Source organism: Saccopteryx leptura, chromosome 6 (assembly GCF_036850995.1).
Source record: "Saccopteryx leptura isolate mSacLep1 chromosome 6, mSacLep1_pri_phased_curated, whole genome shotgun sequence".
Taxonomy (NCBI): Eukaryota; Metazoa; Chordata; class Mammalia; order Chiroptera; family Emballonuridae; genus Saccopteryx; species Saccopteryx leptura.
In genome coordinates this window covers 22,329,899-22,351,642 of record NC_089508.1, presented here as the reverse complement: position 1 = coordinate 22,351,642, position 21,744 = coordinate 22,329,899, and the positions used below count along the sequence as shown (strand labels likewise).

Below are 21,744 nucleotides of genomic sequence, written 5' to 3'. Positions count from 1 at the left end.
CCTGACCGGGATTCCAACCTGGGACTTCCATACGCCAGGCCGACACTCGACTGCTAAGCTAACCGGCCAGGGCCTTAGTCATCATTTTTTAAAGATAAAATGATAGTGACTCACTGAAGAAGAGAAAACAGTATTATAGTTCTTGAATATATATTCTTGCACCTTTGTATTCTGTAAAGTCTCTTTCTTACAAGGATGCCATGAATACCTTCATAAATGAAGCTGATAGTCAATAGAGTTCTAAAACAGACTCTTCCCCAGATGCCCTTGGGAGCTTTCTCCTATGTCTCTCGTTTCAAGCTTCTTGCAGACTTACCGTATGCCACTTGTGCCAAAGCTGCCAGAGTTAACTTGTTTCAGCTGGAGCACATTTTTTGTATTAAATACTATTTTAAAGTGATGTTGTCAAGGGCCCCATATTGCTTTTTTATCTTCTGTCAACCATATGCAAAACATGCCTTTATAGGCAAATTTTCCTTGCATCATAGAAACAGTGACTAGCAGACAGCCAACTGGAATCTCAGTTTTGTTCTTGTCTTGTCATTGCTTTCTTGCTTGCTTTCCTTCCTAGTTGAATAGCACTATTGGAAACTAGATTGTGAGATTTCCATTAGGATAGAAAACAAAATCATATTCACTATGTGGGCACTTGCTGGACCGACAGTGGTTAAACTCTACAGTTAGAAAATGGTTTACTGCTGATCTCTTCCATATCCTTAAGGGAATTTTCAAGTAGCCATAGTTCATAATCCCTTCAATACAGCTATTTTCAGCAAGTACAAAATAAAAAAATATATTGTAGACTAATAGTCAAGCACTTCTTTATTCTCATGTTGAGAGCTGTTACCGAAAGGAGCAAGGATTTAATAGGGTCTCAGCTTGATTCTTGCCATGTTTGCATACAAAGTAGATAAGGCAGGCTTTGTTTTGGAAGATGTTAATTGATTTTGTCCACCATGCTGTCTAACAAGCCAATTCTCTGAAAATGTAGTGATGGGGGAAAAAAAATCGGTTCCAATTACTGTGTAAGTAAAATGCCTCTCTTCCACTTCTATTAAAGGAATAAATGGCACTCAGTTCTCAGGACAGCTGAGGCTACACATGCATAGCCCTGCTATCAGTTGGCATTTCAGGAATTGCATTATTGTTGACAAAATGAGAGAGAGATAAAGAGAGAGGGAGAAAGAGGTTGGTTATAGAATTATTAGAATTCAAAGCCCTAGCATTTTATAAAATATTTTAATCTGACTTAGGTAATGAAGGGAAGAAATATAGTTGGGATTTAGGGGCTAAGAGAGACTGAGTTAGTTTTCAAATCACAGGAATCTATTTTAGACCCAGACCAGGTGAATAACCAGATTCACTAGCCTTTTTTTTCATGTCTTTATAAAAAGTAGAGAACCTTTTTGTCATATGGTGATGTTCTTTGATCTCAAGTGCTGCCATCACATCTGTGCTCCCTCAAGTTTCAGGGGGGCCACTTGCTATGGAAGCTTCTTCTATTCCTTCTGGTATTGCCTATACTGAGACTGGTTAGAACCCACCCCTGCCTAGCTGCACATTTAAAGTAATGTCTGAGTAATTGGTAGTGAGAATGCCCTTGACAAAACTACCTTGCACATGAGAGTCCTGGCCTTGCCTATGTTGTATAAGGCCCTCAGCAATCAAAAGGAAAGACCTAAGAAGAAAAATAAGGCATAATATTTTCAGTGGAACTTGTTCATGGACATCTTTTGTGTTTGTGTTACTGGAACAAGCTGGGATTCGAGTTGCCCATCACTGCATAGCCAATCACATTGATTAAGACTGAGTGGAATATGAGTGTCTTTAATCAAATTGCCAGCAACCTGAGACGACAATGGGCTTCAGGTCCAAAGACCTGCCTTAACACTCTCACTGTGCTGACTCTTTTTGATAGGGTTCAGGGGCTATTAGTAATGATGTAAGAGGCAATGTCCATGCAGTTAGTCATGTAGACAAGGGGTAGCAAGGTGCTCTGTTCTTGAGACAATGGACCCTCTGTCTTCACATTGCTCTTAGACAGAGTAGTTTAGACTGGCCATCTTCTTTCTGAATCTTCGGGCTCTTCCCATGTGCTAGCTTCCACTGCATTTCAAAGGGGAATGCCAGGGAGTCATTAAGAGAGAACTGTAAGCCTGATCAGGTGGTGGCACAGTGGATAGAGTGTCGGACTGGGATGCTGAAGACCCAGGTTTGAAACCCCAAGGGTGCCAGCTTGAGCACGGGCTCATCTAGTTTGAGCACAGCTCACCAGCTTGAACCCAAGGTCACTGGCTTGAGCAAGGGGTCACTCGGTCTGCTGTAGCCCCCTGGTCAAGGCAATATGAGAAAGCAATCAATGAAAATCTAAGGTGCTACAATGAAGAATTAATGCTTCTCATTTCTCTCCCTTCCTATCTGTCTGTCCCTATCTGTTCTTCTCTCTGTCTCTGTCACACACAAAAAAGAGAGAAAAAATAGCAAGCAAATTACCTATTTCCTAACTCTCACATAATTTCCTATTGATTACAACTAACAGCTACTATTACTAAAGCCAAATTTCCAACTCTTGGGTTCCCTTATCATTTGCACTGAAGAAGAACTTGGGAAGCAGGGAATCAATCTCATCTTGATTGTCTTTTCCTCTAAATTTCTAAGAGAAGCAGTCAAGTGTAAGGCCGTTGCTCCAGGACCACAGAGTCTGCCTTCAGTTAAGTCTTGTACTCATTACTAGAGGTAAGAGTGGAGAACTTTGTGAGTGGATCTTCTTTCTCTAAGTAAGAAACTGATTTTCTAGGCATGAAAGGTCCACTTTCTACTTTTTTTCAGACAGTTCTCCAGTGCCTAAAACAGTTTTGAACAAAGAATCTGTTGATTAATGATAAAGGAATCCAAGACCACTTTTAGGATTCTAGCCAACGTAAAATATTTCTGATGAGAACATTGTCAAAATAGATCTACAATCAGCCTTCATGGCTGTTAAGCCTAATTCAGAGGGACCCGAAACATTGAAGACAGGAACAAGGTCCGTCGGTTACACAGCAAAGCTTTATTGTCTAGCTTGGCCAAGTGGCGGCTACTCCGACAGAATTCTGAAGGAAAGCGCGTGCTGGCCCTTTGTTCTACTTAGTTTTTATAGTTTTGTCAGTGGGAAGTACAGAAGCAAAAATTGTAATTAGGAGCCCCTTACCACTATTGGTTATAGTCATATGTCCTTTAACATGATAGGACCACATTCAATTTGCAAGCCATACATCCTTTTGGGGAAAACAAAGTTTACAACCCAACACAATGGTAGAAAGATGTCTCTTTACATATTAAAAGGCATTCCTATATTATCTAGTGTTCATCTGCTATCTCTCTGTCCTGAGTTACACGTGTTAACCACATACATGCATTCACATAGGAGAGGTAGTTTCCGTGGGGACAAATGCCCGCAAATGGCTCATTGCTATGAGAAAAGGTTTATTTTGGTTTTTCTCTCCCTGTACCTGGCTAGCCATTCACCCTTTTCCCCACAGGTGTGGTGGAATGTCTGGGGATCCATGTTTTCCTCCCTTTTGCATTTACACAATGCCAAGGGCCATCCTGACTATGCCAATCACACAGTACAGTGACTATTCTCTGCACATCTTAACCCAAATCAACAAAATGTTTCTCAAGCCTCCCAAAATATTAATATTAATTCTGTAGCTTTTGGTACTTTACAACACCTGCGGGTGAAATGGCTCAGTGGCTCCTCAATGGCCATCTAAAGCAGCGGTTCTCAATCTGTGGGTCGCCAGAGCTTTAGGCGACCCCTATGTTTTGGTCATTTGACCCCCTCCGGGGTCGCGACCCACAGGTTGAGAACCGCTGATATAAAGGGTTTCCAGACATTTGTAAATGCCGTCTAGCAAAGGCTCTCTTCCTTTATATATAAATTCAATTATTTGTGCTAGTTCTAGTGTGAGACTTAAAAAGTGCTGTATCTTATTCTATACTTGCTTTGAGGGGTGGGGGATGTTCAGATCTCCCACCCATGATCAGAGAATTTCCTACGATGATCATATTGAATCCCACTTCGTTTTTCTTGAAACTGAACACTCAAGAAACTTATTTTTCCCTAAGCCACACACTTATTAATGTTGGCAGCCATAAAAATTAATGCACCCACAACCACCCCCCACAAATGCATCAGTCAGCTCAGACTAAAATATACCCTTTCCGAATCACAGTAGAGCTCTTCCAGGTCAGCTTTTAAGTGTCCTGGTTACAATGCATTGATGCTCATTTTCCTTCTAGCATTGCACTTGATTTGTGAAGTGGGGAGAGGGAGTGGTGTTGACTGCTAGATTCCCATCATTAACATTAAGTTTTATTGCCTTCAACCTCCCTTTTATGCACATTATAAAAGTTTTAAGTCAACGTAATGCTGGGAAAAAGTGCTGGGTTGACAGACTGAAAGTGGTTTATTATTGTCATGGGCAGAGAATGGGGCAGGCTTATGAAACGCTCTCTACCTTTCTAATTGAGGAGATTGCTCAAAGGGAAGTTCTGGATGATGCAACATCAGAAAAGGAGTTAACTTAAACATATTTTGAATAGACTGGGGAGGGGCCGAGGGTCTGGCTACTGTGGGATAGGAAATGATAATAAAGGAAATAGTTTTAGAAGTTTCTCAAGCCTAAGCTTGGGTCTCACCTCTGAAGTAGCAAGTTACTTTTGCTTTACACAGAAAAAGGCAAAGGGTCATTACTGGGGGAAAAAAAACTGATAGCACTATTGGTTTATGTGGTCTATTAATTCAGTTCATGATGAAAAAAAAATGAATTCATTCAACTGTACATTTTTTGTGTGTGTTGTTAGCACTGATTTCATCTAGCCCTAAGAAGTTTGCTCATGGTCATGTATTCATTAGGACCCAGGAAAGGGATATTATTTTCATGATAAATTAATTATTCCTCTAATTCAACCAACATCAAAAAATTATTAGGGGGCTACCGTATGCCAGGCACAGAGCAAGGCAGATGTTTTACACAGACACAAGTCCTGACATTCTAGAGTTTAGAATCTAATGAGGGAGAGAATAATAAACAAGGCAATAAATGTATATCACAATGTATAGCTAAGAAGGATAGGAAAGCAACAAACATGGTAGATACTTACAGAATTGTCAATGCAAGCAATCTACTACACCCATTAGATGCCTGAGTCACGAAACAAAAGAAAAGCCTATGCAAAGGAAAGTTAATGCAAAAATCAAGCTACTATTTACAACAACAACAAAACTGGAGATGCCACAAGGCTGAAAGATTAACTTCTTTAGGATTTGAGAGGGGAAAGTTTGTTCTGATTGGGGATGGTAGTTAGAGAGGCTTTGCAGAAGATCTCAAAACCTTGAGAAACTGAATGGAAAGTGATCTTTCAAGGAGAAAGAATAGGATGGGAAAACATTGTTGAGAGAGAAAAATCTCTAGATAGTAAGCTGTTGTGACAAATTATGTATAAAAAATAAATGCTATCATTATAAAGGTAGATAAAAAGGAGATTTTGGTATGTTTTGGGGTTTGTTTGTTTTTTTGCCTATTCATATTAGAAATTTAAAAATAGTAGCAGCAGTGGTAGTAAAAGATAAAACCCAATGCTGGCAATAATCCAGGGTAACACATTCCCATCTGTTGCCAGTGGGGTTAGAAATCACTACAGTCTTCCTGTTAGAAAACGTGAAAACCCCAATAAAAGCTTTTAAACAATTTCTGCATTTGACTCACAGTTCCACTTTGAGGCATTTATCCAATAGAAATAACTGTGGAAGCAGGCACAGTTTTAGTCATCAGGATGCTCATTATAGTTGCTCTTGAACATTCTTATTCAGAAAAACATTGGCTGGCCCAGATAATCCTTCTAGTTGACTGGACAGTAGTTGTTATTATCATCTCCTTTTAAGAGAGGGAGAGAGTGAAAAGATTAAACTCTCTGGTATTATAAATATATGTTATGCTTTTCAATATAATATTTTACAAGAATAATTTAATAAAATTTAGGCTAATATTTAATTCTATCAACAGATGTTCATAAAATATGCAGCAAGAAGTAGAGCAAGTTATAAAAGTTTCTATTTAGTAATATCTGTGTATGAGTATGTCTCCAGTGGAAAAAATAGTGGAAGGCTATGCATATATATATATAATATATAATATAAACTAGTGGGAGGATATATATAAAAACTTAAATGTGGACAGTAAGTGGTAAGATTACAAGTGATTTTGATTCCTTAGCGTTTTCTAAAATTCATAAAGAAAATGTAGTGCTTCAAGTTTTAGTAAATCTAGAAAATTACTTGACAGACAAGAGGACCAAAAGATACTACAAATAGGCTTTTCTAAACATGTTGTGCCTTAGTGGGTGGGAAAAAAAATGCATGATTTTTTTCCCCTTCTTCTTTAGCTTAATGTAAAATACAGTATGCTCTGTCATCAAAAAGTGAGTGGGGCAGAGTGAAAAAATTGTGCTTTGGTGTCACAGTGACCTTGGTTTAAATTCGAGCTTCCTCTCTCCTAAAAAAAAATCATACCCTGCAGTTATTTAATATATGTCAGCCTCAGTCGACTCTTCAGAAAGTCGGGAATGCAGACACACGTGTTACGTGGCCAGCATAGCACCTACTACCCCAGAGGATTATCTCCCAGGTAAATGAGAAAGAAGAAAATATGGTTGTCACATAGTGGAATATTAGACCACCTGTCTTACCAGAAATAGCAATTTTTCAAGAGTGAGAATGTAGTAAACTATAAACTTTAAAGCTCAAAAGACTCTAAAAGATAGAAATTCACATAGACTTTGCTAGAAAAATAAAGCTCTTTCTAAAATGTCGTTGCCAGTCATTTGCGGGAAAGCATGCAAAGCAGAATGAAGTCTAAAGAGACTTTTGACAGGAAACTGTGTGTGTGTGCATGCGCACATGTGCATTTTTATCCCCCTGATTCTTGAATCAAATCAAATAGAAATGAAGCTAATTTGTCAGCCTGCAGAGTGACGCCAAGCCAAATTGAAAACTGCCAACCTGTGCTCATTATCATGGCATGAGCAAACAGAACTCCCAGTAATTGTTGGTTTTAGTATTATTTATGGTTAACCCATTGCATTTCATTTTGCTTTTAAATTGTATTTTCATGATTTCTTTTATTGTGTCCTCAAGGTGGGGGTGGGAAGAGGAAATACCTTAAAATACTTTTAATATACTTTCGAAATTAGCACATTTAGAAGGTCCCTCAGTTAATTTGATTAGCATCTCTCCCTGTAAATAGAGGTGCACATCCCCAAACCCTCAAACATTTGCCCAAAAGTTTCTTCTCCTACCCCCACCCATAATCCTTGCCCAGAAAGCCTTAGTCCAGTTACTGGGAGGCTGGTGTGTGGAAGAAGCAGCAGCATTCACATAGACAAATTTAAATGGAGGCTTTAAATAAAAACAAAAACAAAAGAAATCAACCTTGTATGAAAAATTAGGTGGGATTATTATATTTCAGTTGCAATTTAAACATTTAAATTATATCTCCTGAGGAGTGTATGTGTGTGGGTCGATGCACATACGTGAGTGAACACACAGGGACCCATGAAAGGATGCTTCACTGGTCCTTTCTGAAGGCTCCTGAACACAGACTGGGAAGCGCTCTTCCCATCCCTGCTGTACACAGGCACTGATGCTTCCTCCTGCTGGGTTTTCCTGCTCTCCATATTTAAAGAAAAAAAGAAAAATAAGTTCCTTCTTCCCTCCTTCCTTCCCTCCCTCCCTCCCTCCCTCCCTCCCTTTCTTTTCTTTCTTTCTTTCTTTCTTTCTTTCTTTCTTTCTTTCTTTCTTTCTTTCTTTCTTTCTTTCTTTCTTTCTTTCTTTCTTTCTTTCTTTCTTTCCTTCCTTCCTTCCTTCCTTCCTTCCTTCCTTCCTTCCTTCCTTCCTTCCTTCCTTCTTCTCTTTATCTCCTTCTCCTGCTCCCACCCTCCCTTCCTCCCTTTCTTCTTCCCCTTCTTTCTTTTTTTAATTCAAAATTTTAACTATGATTGAAGAAAAAAAAAAAAAACAAAAAACAAGTCAAGCAGAACTAGTATGAAACCAAGGAGAGGAAGTAGGATTGTCACTTCTTTACACAGTCAGCAGTTTACTACCAGTGAACAAAATAATTTTGTGCTAGGACTCTTTGCAGAAGAGAAAATGGGTCTTGTAGGTATAGCACTATTATCAAATGATCTATTGTGCTCCTTTTACCTTCAGATTGATGGGAAATAGTATAGCAACAACATAAATCAAAGTTGGCCCTCTAAAATGAGTAGCCCTTAGATCTGGTCTATTTTTCTCACAGAAATAGGAAGAGCTATCTTTATTAAAGTTTTCTATCTTTGGGACCCATTTCCTTTATCTCCCTATAGAAATGTCACACTGTCCTAACATTTGCATTGAGAACATAGATAGATAAGAATTCAACCCTCCAGTCCCATTTATTGCAATTGTATTTAAATACACAGCTTAATTAGCTGTACTCAGCCTCCTTCCCAATCCCCTTTGAAGTGGCAAAGTCCCATTGCATCAGTTCAGCTAATTTCATGTTCATAGCCTAATTTTTGAGCTTTGTAGAAACAAGGGTATGATTGCCCTATGCAATCTCTTAAGTCCAGAGACTTTGATTCAAAGGAGAATGTTGTTCAGTGGAGGACATGCAGTTAGTTGCCTTGGACTTAAGCTTCAATTAAAGCATTTAATCATCTTTCACCAAATTAACCTTGTGAAGTTAATTTAAGGCAGGAAGGTAGGGCATTGAGATATATCCATTGATAATAGAATATTATGTGTCATAACATCCAGGTAGGAAAAGGGTGAGTAGGGCTAATATTGTGAGAGTTTTAGAGTATGGTAATTTTTGTTAATCTACAATTAAATAGCCAAAATGAGAAGCAACAGGTATTTATTTGGATTAAACAACTGCATTTTGGGGAGCACAGATTCAGGCAGAAACTCAAATAGTGACTTGATTACAGAATGAGGGCAATTACTTTTTATGAGAAAAGGAAGTAGTATCATTACTTGAATAGAAGAAAGGGATTTCTATTGGTTCTGTAAAACTGTTATTCTTTTTTTTTTTTTGACAGAGACAGAGAGAGAGTCAGAGGGATAGATAAGGACAGACAGACAGGAAGGGAGAGAGATAAGAAGTATCAATTTTTTGTTCCAGCATTTTAGTTGTTCATTGATTGCTTTCTCATATGTGCCTTGACTGGGGGGGCTAAATCAGACCCAGTGAGGCCTTGCTTAAGCCAGTGGCCTTGGGTTCAAGCTGGTGAGCTTTGCACAAACGAGATGAATCCACGCTCAAGCTGGCAATCTTGGGGTTTCGAACCTGGGTCCTCTGCATCCCAGTCCGATGCTCTATCCACTGCGCCACTGCCTGGTCAGGCAAAACTGTTATTCTTTAGCTATACATGATTGGTTACTGATTCTATCTCCAAATAGAGAGTTTATAAACATTGGTTCTTTTGGTCAGATGCCTGCTTTCCTGTTAGCCTAACAAACAATTGTTTTAAAGACAATGCTGATTTAGCCCTGTTTAAATGCTGGACCAGTTCAAACAGTCCAGAATATAAAGAAGAAAAACATACAAATCTGTTACTCTGGAATGGCTGCTCTGGCTCCATTTCAGAATGGCTCAACCTATGTCACTTTTCACATTTTATGCAGCATGCGTTGGAAATAGTAAAATATCCATGACATTTTTCATAAAATGCTGCATTGAGGTTTTAAAAAAACACCAATAAGGTCAGAGGAAAAGCAATATTAATTTAGGATTAAGAACTTAACAGGGTTATTTATATCTAGGGCATGATCTTTCATATGATCAATAAAACCACCAAAGATGTTTCACTGAAGCTGTGAGATGGGTTCTGACTACGATATGTAGTCTAATAGCTTTTCCAAGGGCAAGTAACTAGAAATATTTATTCAATAATATTTTACACTTAGTGGGTCTCCTCCCTATTGAGTTTGTGTTGGCTTGAGATATGGTTTGCTAAAAGAAAAACAATAGAAGTTTCTGAGGTATCAGAACATAATATGTGATCTAAAACTTGAGAAAACTTTGATTAAGTGAGGAAGAAATTGCTCACCAATTATCTTTGCATGCTTCTACATTCCCTGGCTTCCACTGCTGTTGGATTTGGAGCAAATTCTCAGGGATGAAACACATCATTGCTAGGCTGCAGTTTAGAGCTGTCTCCATTTTTCCTCCATCTCTCTTTTTCCCTGCCATCTCATCTCTGAGATTTAGAGAGCTTGTGTTATAGAGAGTTTTAAATAAGATGTAGGCAGGGCATCATCCCACATTAACATTAGAATGAACAAGAAATAAACCTGTGTGTGCATGTGTGTGTGTGTGTGTGTGTGTATTTGTGTGTGTTAAGATACAGATGACTAATTTCTTACTGTAGCACATCATGGTCTATCCTATTACCATGTGTCAAAAATGCTCTAACTGTTATTAAAATTTGGTTATGTAAATAGGCCAGTAATCATAATATTTAGAAACTAAGTTATACAAAAACTATGCAAGTCTAAGGAGAAAATGAGAAATCCAAAAGTTCTTCTCTTTTGGGAGACCCTGTATATCATGCCTTGGACCTTCATGAAAGCCTCTAAAGCCAGAACTCTCCAACAAGTACATGTCAACATGAGACCCAGTGTGCTGAGACAGCTGTCCTCTCAGCCCATGGTGCTCTGTTGAGGTAGGAGGCCAGATGATCTAGACAGTCATCGTCAGTCATGAGTAGTAGCCTTGTCTGCTCACTCCACTGTGCTCTAAGATGATCATTTTCTATATGTGCCATCATGTGAAAAAGGTAGAGAAGTATCGTGGTTCTATATATCCAGGTGTACCAACATGTCTACTCTTATACATATCTCTATTTTTCCCACGTATGTTATTATTTTCACAGAAATTGGAGAAGGAACTGTTGGATTGGCACTTTTAGCAAGTTCTTGTTGACTTTATAAATCAGAGGACCTTTGAGGCGACTCTGCACGCCTCAGTATATCTTCTTTGGGCATAGTATGTCTGCTGGAGCTTCCTAGCAGTCCTGAAAATCTCCCCAATTAGGAACCATTCAATCTATTCCTAATTTTTTTTTTAATCATAAAATGAGAAAACCTGTAACTGAACTCTACTGAAGTATGAGGTGTCTCAATTAAGTTAGTCAAGTCTTCATCTGTTCATTATAAAAAGCTAAATAATAACAATTCCTTATATTTGTCAAGCGGTTACTAAATGCCATGTATGATACTTTATGCTTTACATATTTTAGATTATTTCTTTTTCACTAAACTCCTATGAGTTAGATATCATATCTATTCATTTTTCCCAGTTTTATTGAAAATAATTAATACACATCACTGTATAAGTTTAAAGTGTATGGCATGATGATTTGATTTATATATATTGTGATTACCAAAATAGGCTTAGTTAAACCATTATTTTATATAGATACCAAAAAAAGAAAAAAATGTATCCTTAGATAACATTTTTCTCTTTTTCTCTTAACTTTCTTATATATTATATAGCAGTGTTAACTATAGTCATTACATTATATATTACCTTTCTGGTATTTATTTATTTTAAAACTGGAATTCTATACCTGGTTTCTTCCAATTCCCTCTCCCTTTTAGTCCCTACCTCTGGTAACCACAAATCGGATATGTTTTTTTCTATAAATTTGGTGTTTTGTTTTTTCATTGGATTTCACATATGATTGAGATCATACAGTATTTGTCTTTTTCCATTTGACTTATTTCACTTAGCCTGATTTCTTCTAGGTCCATGTTGTCCCAAATGAGAGATTTCTCATTTTGTATGGCTGAATAATATTCCATTTTATATATATATGTATATAATGTATATATATATATATACACACACACACACATAGATAGATGGATAGATTAGATGATAGATAGATTAGATAGATAGATAGATAGATAGATAGATAGATAGATAGATAGATAGGAAGTTCTGAGATTTATCCATTAATGAACACCTAAGTAGTTTCCATATCTTGGTTATTGTATGCTCTGTACATGGGGGTGCAGATATCTTTTCGAGTTAGTCTTTTGTCTCTTTTGGGAATACTCCCAGAATTAAAATTCCTGGTTCACATGGTACTTCTATTGTTACATTTTCTGAAGGGACCCGCATACTGTTTTCCATTGTGGCTGCGCCAGTTTACATTCCCACCGTCAGTGCACGGGTGTCACCTCTACTCCACCTCCTTGCCGGCATTTTTTATATCTCCTCTTTTTGATGATGGCCATTCTAATGGGCATGAGGTCATATCTAATTGTGGCTTTAATTTGCATTTTTCCTGGTGACTAATGACAGTTATTATCATTATTTTACAGACTAAAAACCTGAAAGAGAACGTTAGGAGCTTGCTCATGACTGCATAGACTTAGCTAGCAAGTAGTAGAACTCATATCAAAGCAAGAGGTCCAACTCCAAGCTCTTAAACAGATGCTGTGCTGCCTCCTCTTACCAGACTGATGGTGGTTTCCAGCCTGATACTTTTGTTTCATTCAGTGCCAACTGCCATCCTCTACCCTAGTACCAAAAGTCATTTCAAAAGGAAACAGCTCTAACTACCCACAATTATTTAGAAGAGGTGTGATTTTGACTTTTAAGAGCTCACCTTAGTTCAGTGCAGATCTCATATTTGTCATGAAAGTTATGTTGTTTTCCACTAAAATAGATTATATACTATCTCGCTACCTCTTTCATTTGGCAGGTGATTCCACATTCATGTAAGAATATTTTGGCATCTGAAAAACAATAAAAATTCCTTCAACAAATTCAGTGTTCTATCCAAAAAATTTCTGGTATATGGATTATCTTCAGTAAAGTTCAAAACATGTAAATTTCCCTACCCCCCCAAGTCAGGTTGGTACACACCAATAATAATTGCAATTATTAATAGTCAATTATATGAGTAACAAATAATGACCACACATGTAAAAAGATGCAAAAGACAAGATAAATAATTAGAATCTGTTCTAGTTGGCCAGAGCTGGAAAAACAATTTAAAAATCTTTAGCTTACTTAATGCTTCATAATAATTAAGAATAACTGATAACTTGTAGCAATTAAGATCTAATATATATACTTAAAATGTGAGTGTGCTTCTTCCTTTTACACATTTTTTTTTCCTAAGGGGAAAGCCTGGGAAAAACCTGGGATTAGGGACTTTTGGGTTCTTCTATCTCTCATCTTTGGCTGTCTCCTACTGAGAAAATCATAACGGGACTTACAAGGTCATGTTGTTGCTGGAGGAGAGCTTAGAGATCATTCTAGTGTACTTGCATCCTATTACAGATGAAAACTTTGAAACTTATGAAAGTCCAATGGCTTATTCATGTCATCTTTCAGACCCCTGGTATTAATGCTGACTGGCATACTTGAGTCAGCTGCTCAATGTGTGGCCAGGGCTGGAACATGATACGCTTCAGAATATGGTGCTTTTGTAAAAATAATACCTCTGGCTACATCATTATAAGGAAGTCTGGAGTACCAGACCTCTAATACTAATAATCATGTCAAGTTAATAAATTAAAAGAGGTCTTGTGTCTAAAGAACCTAACACTTCATTTATTTTTTTCTAGACACACAGTGCCTCCTCTATACTGGACACTATATGTATAGAAGAAATAAACGAACATTCAAATTGAGACTTTCTAAACTCTATTTGAACTTTTTCAATGACACAGACCTTAGAACTTTGCATGGCTTTTTATGTTCACTCTGTAAAGTAAAACTCTCCTTCTGGAACCTGTGTGAATTCTCTTCAGAGTTTAAAAATACAGATTTATGAGAAAGCCCCAAATCAATGGAAAACATGGCAATGTTTAAAAAAAAAACAAAACTGCAAGTAAGAAGAAAAGCATGATAAAACCCTGCCTGCTGAGAGTAGCTTATTAGCCATTGAAAACACTGACATATGAGTGTATAATGGAAGAGTGGCCATGAGCATTTGGGCAAGTACACAATCTGTATGAGAATAAATTAGGAAATGTCCCAGAACACTGGAAAGAGGAAAACTATGGGGCCCTCTGGGGTACGTTCATGTATGTCCCCAAACATACAGCACTCGTGCATTTCCTGTGGCCAGACACCCTGGAAGAAACATTAATCCCTTTCTAGATACTGATATTAGACATGGCCTCTAACAGGTAATCTTAAGATATTTAAAGGAAGGCTGTGTGGTGTAGCAATGAAAACTGTCAACACCATATTGAGGTCTATTTTTTTCCTTCATCCCTCAATCCAACAACATTCATTAAAGCAAAGAATGCCCCTTAAATTATAATTGGCTCTACCCTGGAGGAACACCTGAAAAAGTTAATAATAAATTCTTGAGTTCTTGAGATGAGGCAAGTGGAGAGGAAGGAATTGTGAAATAAAACAAAGCAAGGAAATCGTGTAAACAAATTAATTAATTGTCTGGAAGTGAAAAGCACGTTTGTAATTTTGCCCTTGTTGAAGGAAAATTGGAGTTCATTATGCTCACTGACTGATTTAAAAGCTCCTTTCTGCACAGCACCATGGAGAGAGCATGTTTTGGAGTGCAAGGCAAGAATCGGTTGCAGAGTCAATTAAAATAGAAATTCATTATTGAAATCTCCAGAGTAAAAGGTTGGGGCCTTTTGCGTCGAGGATGGGAAGGAGCTTTTCTTCCTCTATTTTTAGATTCTTTCCTCTCCGCTTCTGAATTGATCTTCAGAGTCAGGATGCAGGTACTTTGGACGTTCAGTAGTAGGTACTATATCTTTTTGAAACGAATTGGATTATTCCAAGTCACTTTATATATTTTATCAATTTTGATCTTGTTGTGGAAGGTATCAGTATGACTTGAGAACAATGAAGTTCAGTGAACAGCTTGCTAAGTGGGGACACCAAGGCTTTAAGAACAGAAAGCTTCTGGTTTCTCTTGGACACCATGGAGACTTCCAAGGCAGATCTACCGTGTTGAGTTAGGGGTGCCAGTATAACAAGGCCATAAAAGGTATGATATGCATCCAGATTGGCTGTAACAGATTTAGTTGTGTGCAGGTGTGCTATCAACAGCCCAGTGGGATCGCATAGGAAATAAGACCCATGCAATCCTGTCAATACCTGCTGCACGTGGTGACCCTTGAGTTCTCCAAATGAACCAAAGCTCAACCAGCTTGTGCCGAAATGTACTTCATGGGAGGATTCTGTGTTTTTGTTTTGTGACAATTACTATTCTACTGAACATATAGGCAGTCTTTCCAGGTTTCTGGCAATATTTTATTTTCCCCTAGTGTAGTCCAAATGCCCTTAAGTGGGTAGAAGATGCTTTAACAGGATTACTTTCAAGGGTGAGGAAATAAGGATTACTTTCAAGGGTGAGGAAATAAGAAACAGTGCTCTGAACAAAAGAAATTGTTCATCCACTCATTCATTCTCCTCCCAATTACTATGGACCGGGCACGGCGTAGGTAAATCTTAAAGAGATAAACGGAATGATCCTTACCTAATAGGTAGGCTGGAGATAAACAGATAAATAAGGATTACAGTATGATAATATTAAAATAGCCAGGATAAAGGAAAGCAAGGGCTTTTATGGGAACATAGGGGAGGGCGTGGAAATTAGATTGTGCACAGACAAAATTAAGAAGCCGTTTGGTGTTGTCTCACTTGAACATGGTCTCAGAGTGATCTGTTTGGGGATTGGTGTTCTATGCCCTTTGTTCACGTCCAGTAGGAGAATAATAGGGTCTAGTGGTGAGTGCCAGGTTACTGTCCAGATTTCAGGAGCTGCTCATTTATTTTACTGTTTTCTTCTCAATACCAAACTATAAAAACAACCTTCCTGAAAGTCCAGCAGTTGTAATGAAATATGTCAACCAAAACATCCGGACTGTTTCTTAAGAGCCTCGATAAAAGTCACAGAATATTTTTTGAAGAGAGCAGTCAGCCATTGCTTATGAGAGCATCCTTCAGACTTCATTTACTTCCGAGCCACCAGTCAGACAGCGTCAATTTTAAAGACAAGAGGAGCTAACAGAACTGCTCCTTGACTGCTGTGCTGTCTTATCTAACAGTTGGCATAGTATTCCCTTTCATCTCTCCGTAGAAACTCACCCGACCCCATCCCTGTGAAGAAAGACCCCGTGGTCCATCTTTTTCAAGACTTCTCCCTTCCTTTCCCTGGGGGACTGCAACTATTTAAATATGATCAGTGACTCAAATGTAGTTCTCTTTAATGGAAAATAAACAAGGGAAAGAGCCCCGAACACTCTCTTGGCAAAGGTCCCTTCAGAACAGACAGCCTCTGCCGTTAGAGATTTATCTTTCTAAAAGAAGGCAGCAATCGGAGAGGGCCACCGAAAGGGCAGGAATCGCCAATAAAACTATGTAGCAAGCCTCCCTGTAGCAAGGGAACTTGAAAGAGGCAAGTGTTTTTTTTAGTCTGGCCAGGGGGAAAAAAAAAACAGTATAATATGATATAGCTCCTGAAAATGACAAATGACAAAAGAGAGGCTACCCCCCACACACTCTCAAGGAGAAAGACAGGCTCTCTAAAATTAAAGACAGAGACAGTCAGCTGAAAGGAAATATTTTTCTCCTCTAACTTATAATTAGCCCGAGCGAGATACTGGCTTCTCTAGACTCTGAGCTAGGCAAACTGCTCAGCACAGTGAGGTGGCTGATATCATTCATACATTTAAACGCTGGGATGTTCCATCATAAGCACAGGGCGTTTGTCATATTCCAAGGCATCAACGGATTGCCAATTCAAGTCAGGAAGAAATTATTTCTGCCTTCATCTGTAATATCACTTTATCAGTTGCAACAGGGGCTTCTGGCACCGTCAGTGACATAGACCAGCATCCTGTTAAATTGATCAGCAGTTTAGTTACATACTGTCTGTTCTAACGCAGAGATCCCAAAGCCTATTGTCTTTCTGTTATTCTGTTGGGGATCAAAGCCAAGGGTAGAGGTGGTCAGTGAGGCTTTCCAGTGTCCCCCAAGCTTGTTTGTCCTTGGAGCTCCCGGATTGAGAGATGGATGTTTTAGCAGATTCTGGGGCCTGTGGCTTCCATAGTAAATGCCAGTGGGCCATGTGTGCTCCTCGGGTATCGGGGTAATGGAGCACGCACTGGCTGTGATTGGAGGGCTTCCTAGAGGGCTGGCTTCGCTTGGTATGCCATGTTTGGCACAGGCCAACTTAGACCTTGAAAACTTGGAGCCGATGCAGAGGTGGATGAACACATTGAAAACAGAGGTTGCAAACTCAAATTTTTATAGGGAGCAGACAGGTAATACCCCTGAGTGAGGCCAGCTAGGTGGGAAACTGGAGAGTATAAGTCCCCATTAAAGGGGGCAACGGCCATGCAGGTCCCACTTATTATGATAATTCGCGGATGTGGGTCTAGATTTGCCACATTTTTAAGAGAAGCCAAGCCTCTTATGCGTATGTTAAATTCACCAACTTTATATCCCACCTATGGACATAGATAAGAGTGCAGTGGTTACCAGAGGGAAAGGGTGTGTGGAGGGAGGGGGAGGTGGTTGGGTGAAGGGTGTAAAGAGAGACAAATATAAGGTGATAGAGGATGTTTTGACTTTGGGTGTTGGGTACACAACATAATGCACTGTCCAAATGATGTGGAGATGTTTACTCAAAATCTATGTGTACTCTTGTTGATCAGTGTCACCTGTTGAGTATAATTTTCTAAATTAAAAAAAATTGACCAACTTTTAAATAGTGGTGTTTAAGAAATCCCTTGGTAGGCTGGACCAAACAAGTTGCCTTGTAGGCAGTTATTTTATAACCTCAAGCTAAGGACCCTGAAGTCTGATTTCTTTGCTTCCTAATACCTATAGAGCAGCTCTGTGGACTCAAATTTTAGAAACTAATTAATCTCACCCCAAGAAGAGAAGACAAATGAAAAACATAGGCAATGCAAGTGAAAAGAGTTTTCCAATGTCCCAGTGTCCCAATGGGGCTAGGGTGGCTGAATTATGGGGCACGATGGAGCTCTCAGTTCTGCTCCCATAACTAAGCAGTAATGGTGTTTGGGGGCAGGGTTGAGTCACTAAATAGGCCCTAGACAAATAGCACAATATTCATTACAATGAAGCAAGCAGAGCTCCTTGCTTTTGAGATATCTCTGAATTCATTGAGAGCATTATATTAATATGCATGATATAGTTAGAAAAAAAATGCTAAGAGAACATGTAAGCAAGTGTGGGAAGGGTACACAGCATGTATGATGGAAGTGTTTTGACTTAACAGCATCCCTTATTAATATTGGCCTAAATTAGAGAGAATAGGACCCTGTGGATGCATTGGTCTCATGTTGATAATTCAGGATACTCTCCCTATCTTCAGATCATCTGATTAGCACCCTTAATTCCCCTTTGTACCATGGAAGGTAACATAGTCTCAGGTTTTACATATACAATATATTCGGGGAAGCCATTATTTCACTTACCACATTCCCGATTACTAGTTAGAGACAGTGTATAATTTCTTTTTTCCACATCAAGAAATAGAATAATTTGCTAAAAATATGCTCAAATGCAATGTGTAACCTCTCCACACCAATAAGCTACTTTTCTGTGGCCTGCACAGGTTGTGTGATATCTGTAAGGTATTTTTCCCCGCCGAGAAGGAAGGAAGAGGGCTCGGAGCCACAAAGTGTGGAATAGCAAAAGGCTTTATTGAGTACAGAGCACGCATCCTGCCCGGTGAGGTTCCCTGGCCCCGAGGAAAGAAAGATGGAGGCCAGATGGAGGCCAGGGAAGTTGCAAGGATTAAACCGCATGGGAGATATTTAAAGGGGTCCCTCTAGGGAAGTCGAGCTAATATGACGTGGTGAAATCTCACTGGCTGGCAGACGGTCGCTTTTTCCAAACGGTTCCTGTGAAGCCTCTTTTGGTGCGCTTGGTTGCGGGCGGTCCTAGCAAAGTTCGCAGGTCTGGGTTCCCCATGTGACCATCCCCCATTATCCACTGACCTTACAAAATCCAGTGAAAAAGTCACGGTCTTGTAATAATCCACACCTGAGTTCATGCTCTTACACTGGCACTTGCTAGCTGTATCCTTTCTGGCAAGTTACAAGATTTTGAGCCATAGATTCCTTTATTCTTAAATGGAGAAAATCTTTTCCTCATATGATTGTTTTGCTTAAATTAAATAGAACAAATGTGCCAGTATTATAGCAGAAATATAATCAATGGTATTATTATTTCCTGTAATCCTGAGACTCATTTCGGTACTGCTGGGTAAAACCAATTAAAAAATAAAATCTTTGTGTTTCAGTTAATGAATTACATTTAATAAGAAACATTCCCCTAGGATTTTTGTCTGATATGGGTGTTAGTCTATGTACGATGTTTGAGTGTTTAAGATGAAAAAGTTATTTGTACGTGCAAAATGGTGTGACTGTCAAGAGTAAACATGTAATACCTCCTTTTCGTGGGGGAAGGGGATATGAGGAAAATAAAAATATTGGGTTCAAAGAAAGAAGACTCGAAATTACTTGGAATTTAAAAAAAAAAAGAATCTGTACTCTCAATATAAACCTCCCAACTGCTAGTGCAAGTGGTGGATAGATTTTCTATTCTACTAGATTTACTTTCTGATATACAAGTTTATCGCTGGAGCAAGGCCTCTCCATCAAGCCACTTCCCATCAATAACCCCAGCCGAAGCCCGACAGGCTGAGTGTTTATTATTAACTTTTAAAAGGCTGGAGCTCATTTGCTTCTACGGTAGGGAGAGGAGCAGACTCAGGGAGAGGAATGAGGGCACTTGATGAAATGGCCATTCACTGCAGTCAAGCTAGAATAATACAGAGGGGCAAAACACCAGGAAAAGCTCTCGTTACAGCTGGAAATCAAATATTGATCCACCAATCCCCTAATTTACTGACTTTCTTTTTAATGATCTGATTCCCCTTTGTTCATTCAACGAACATGGGTAGAGCCCCTCCTGTAGAGAAGGCCCTGTACAAGGCTATACACATTCCACCTGGAGTTTTGAGAAATTAAGCCATTTGTTTCTGAAGATCGGACGCTCTTATAAAACATCAGTGCTTGTAATTACATCCTGTCATGTCAAATGCTGCAATAATCTTTACTCTGAAGTCATCACTGTGAACAACAGTGTCCCACTACATTGCTTTTTTTTAACGCTGTGCAAATTGAAGGCAATACCTTGTATATGGCCTCCAGAAATTGGCCTTCAAATAACAGCAATGCTACTGATACCATTCACACTGAGCACACTGAGGACTGAATACGTATTGAATTTAAATTCAGTTCACTAGCTCGCCAAATCTTGCTTCAAATTATACTGACATTGTTAGTTCCCTTGTTGGTTACATGAGGTGTCTGTCTCTTAAGCTGAAAGAGATGAACTTTAAGCTATTGTTGTCCCATAAGGACCCTTCTCTGTGGGGAATTTGGGAACCTACAAGCATATGCAGAGGCCATTTCTATAGAATAGTGATGCTCTGAAGTGACAACGTTCATAGAGTGGAAGACAGTGAGGAGAGAGCCATTAAGACGGGGTGGTGGGGGGCAGATGGCATTTTGGCAATTACAAAATGAGTTCATTGATTCATCAGAAGGCTTAAATAATCCCCGGACACCAGAAGCACCTCTGTTCAAACAAAGATTATGTACACAGCTCATGCCTTCCAGAGTTAATTGGAAAGAGTCTTCGATGACATATTATTTTGTATGTGCATTGCCTGTGACTCCTTTCTCCATGTGAACACAGTGGAATGGCAGCATACATGTTTTTGACTCAGACGACATCAATAATGCAGGGTAAGGGGTAAGGAGATGCAGGAGGAGAGAGCCAGTGTAAGAACACCTCCGAATAATTCAAATAGTGTGGCATTTTTAACCACAGTTTCCTTCAGTAAGCTTTAGGCCTGGGAGTCAGAATTAATGGGGGGCTTAAATCTGTCAGACCCTCAATTTCTGCATTCCTATAGGCCTCTCAAGGCCAAGCATCTCTCCTCCCTGAGTAAAGCATAATTCTAGTCCTAAAAGACATAGTACATAGTTGTCGTGCAACATGGTCTCCAAACGCAAGCTAGTAACTTCACTTGGTGAGCAACCGAAGAGACAGAAATGTCTGCTAAAGGCACAATGCCAGCACTTGGCTTGCGGAGTGCTGCCAGAGCACTGTATTCAGTGGATGGGCTCGATTTTCAAACACTGTGTTTTTTTTTATTTTTATTTTTTGTATTTCTCCAAAGTGAGAAGCAGGGGGACAGCAGACAGACAGACTTCTTCCGCATGCATCCGACCGAGATCCACCCGGCATGCCCACCAGGGGGCGGTGCTTGGCCCCTCTGGGGCATTGCTCCGCTGCAATCAGAGCCATTGTAGCACCTGACGCAGAGGCCATGGAACCGTCTTCAGTGCTCAGCCAACTTAGCTCCAATGGAGCCCTGGCTGTGGGAGAGAAAGAGAGTCAGAGAGAAAGTAGAGGGGGAAGGGTGGAGAAGCAGATGGGCACCTCTCCTGTGTGCCCTGGCCAGGAATCGAACCCGGGACTTCCACACGCGGGGCCGATGCTCTACCACTGAGCCAACTGGCCAGGGCTCCAAAGACAGTTTTGACTCAGTGATCTTCTATGCCAAAACTATTACCTAACTCTGCCCTCAGATTAGACACCACTGTGACCAACA

The 21,744-nt window shown here is 39.4% G+C and overlaps 1 protein-coding gene and 1 non-coding gene across 18 annotated transcripts in view; one reads left to right on the top strand and one right to left on the bottom strand.

Moving 5' to 3' along the window:
* Positions 1-21,744, top strand: part of NRXN3 (neurexin 3) — a 1,639,812-nt gene that overhangs the window by 1,314,594 nt on the left and 303,474 nt on the right. The gene's annotated exons all lie outside the window — the stretch shown is intronic.
* On the bottom strand, positions 21,583-21,658 carry TRNAA-CGC (transfer RNA alanine (anticodon CGC)). Its single transcript has one exon. It is a non-coding gene; the product is annotated as a tRNA-Ala (tRNA).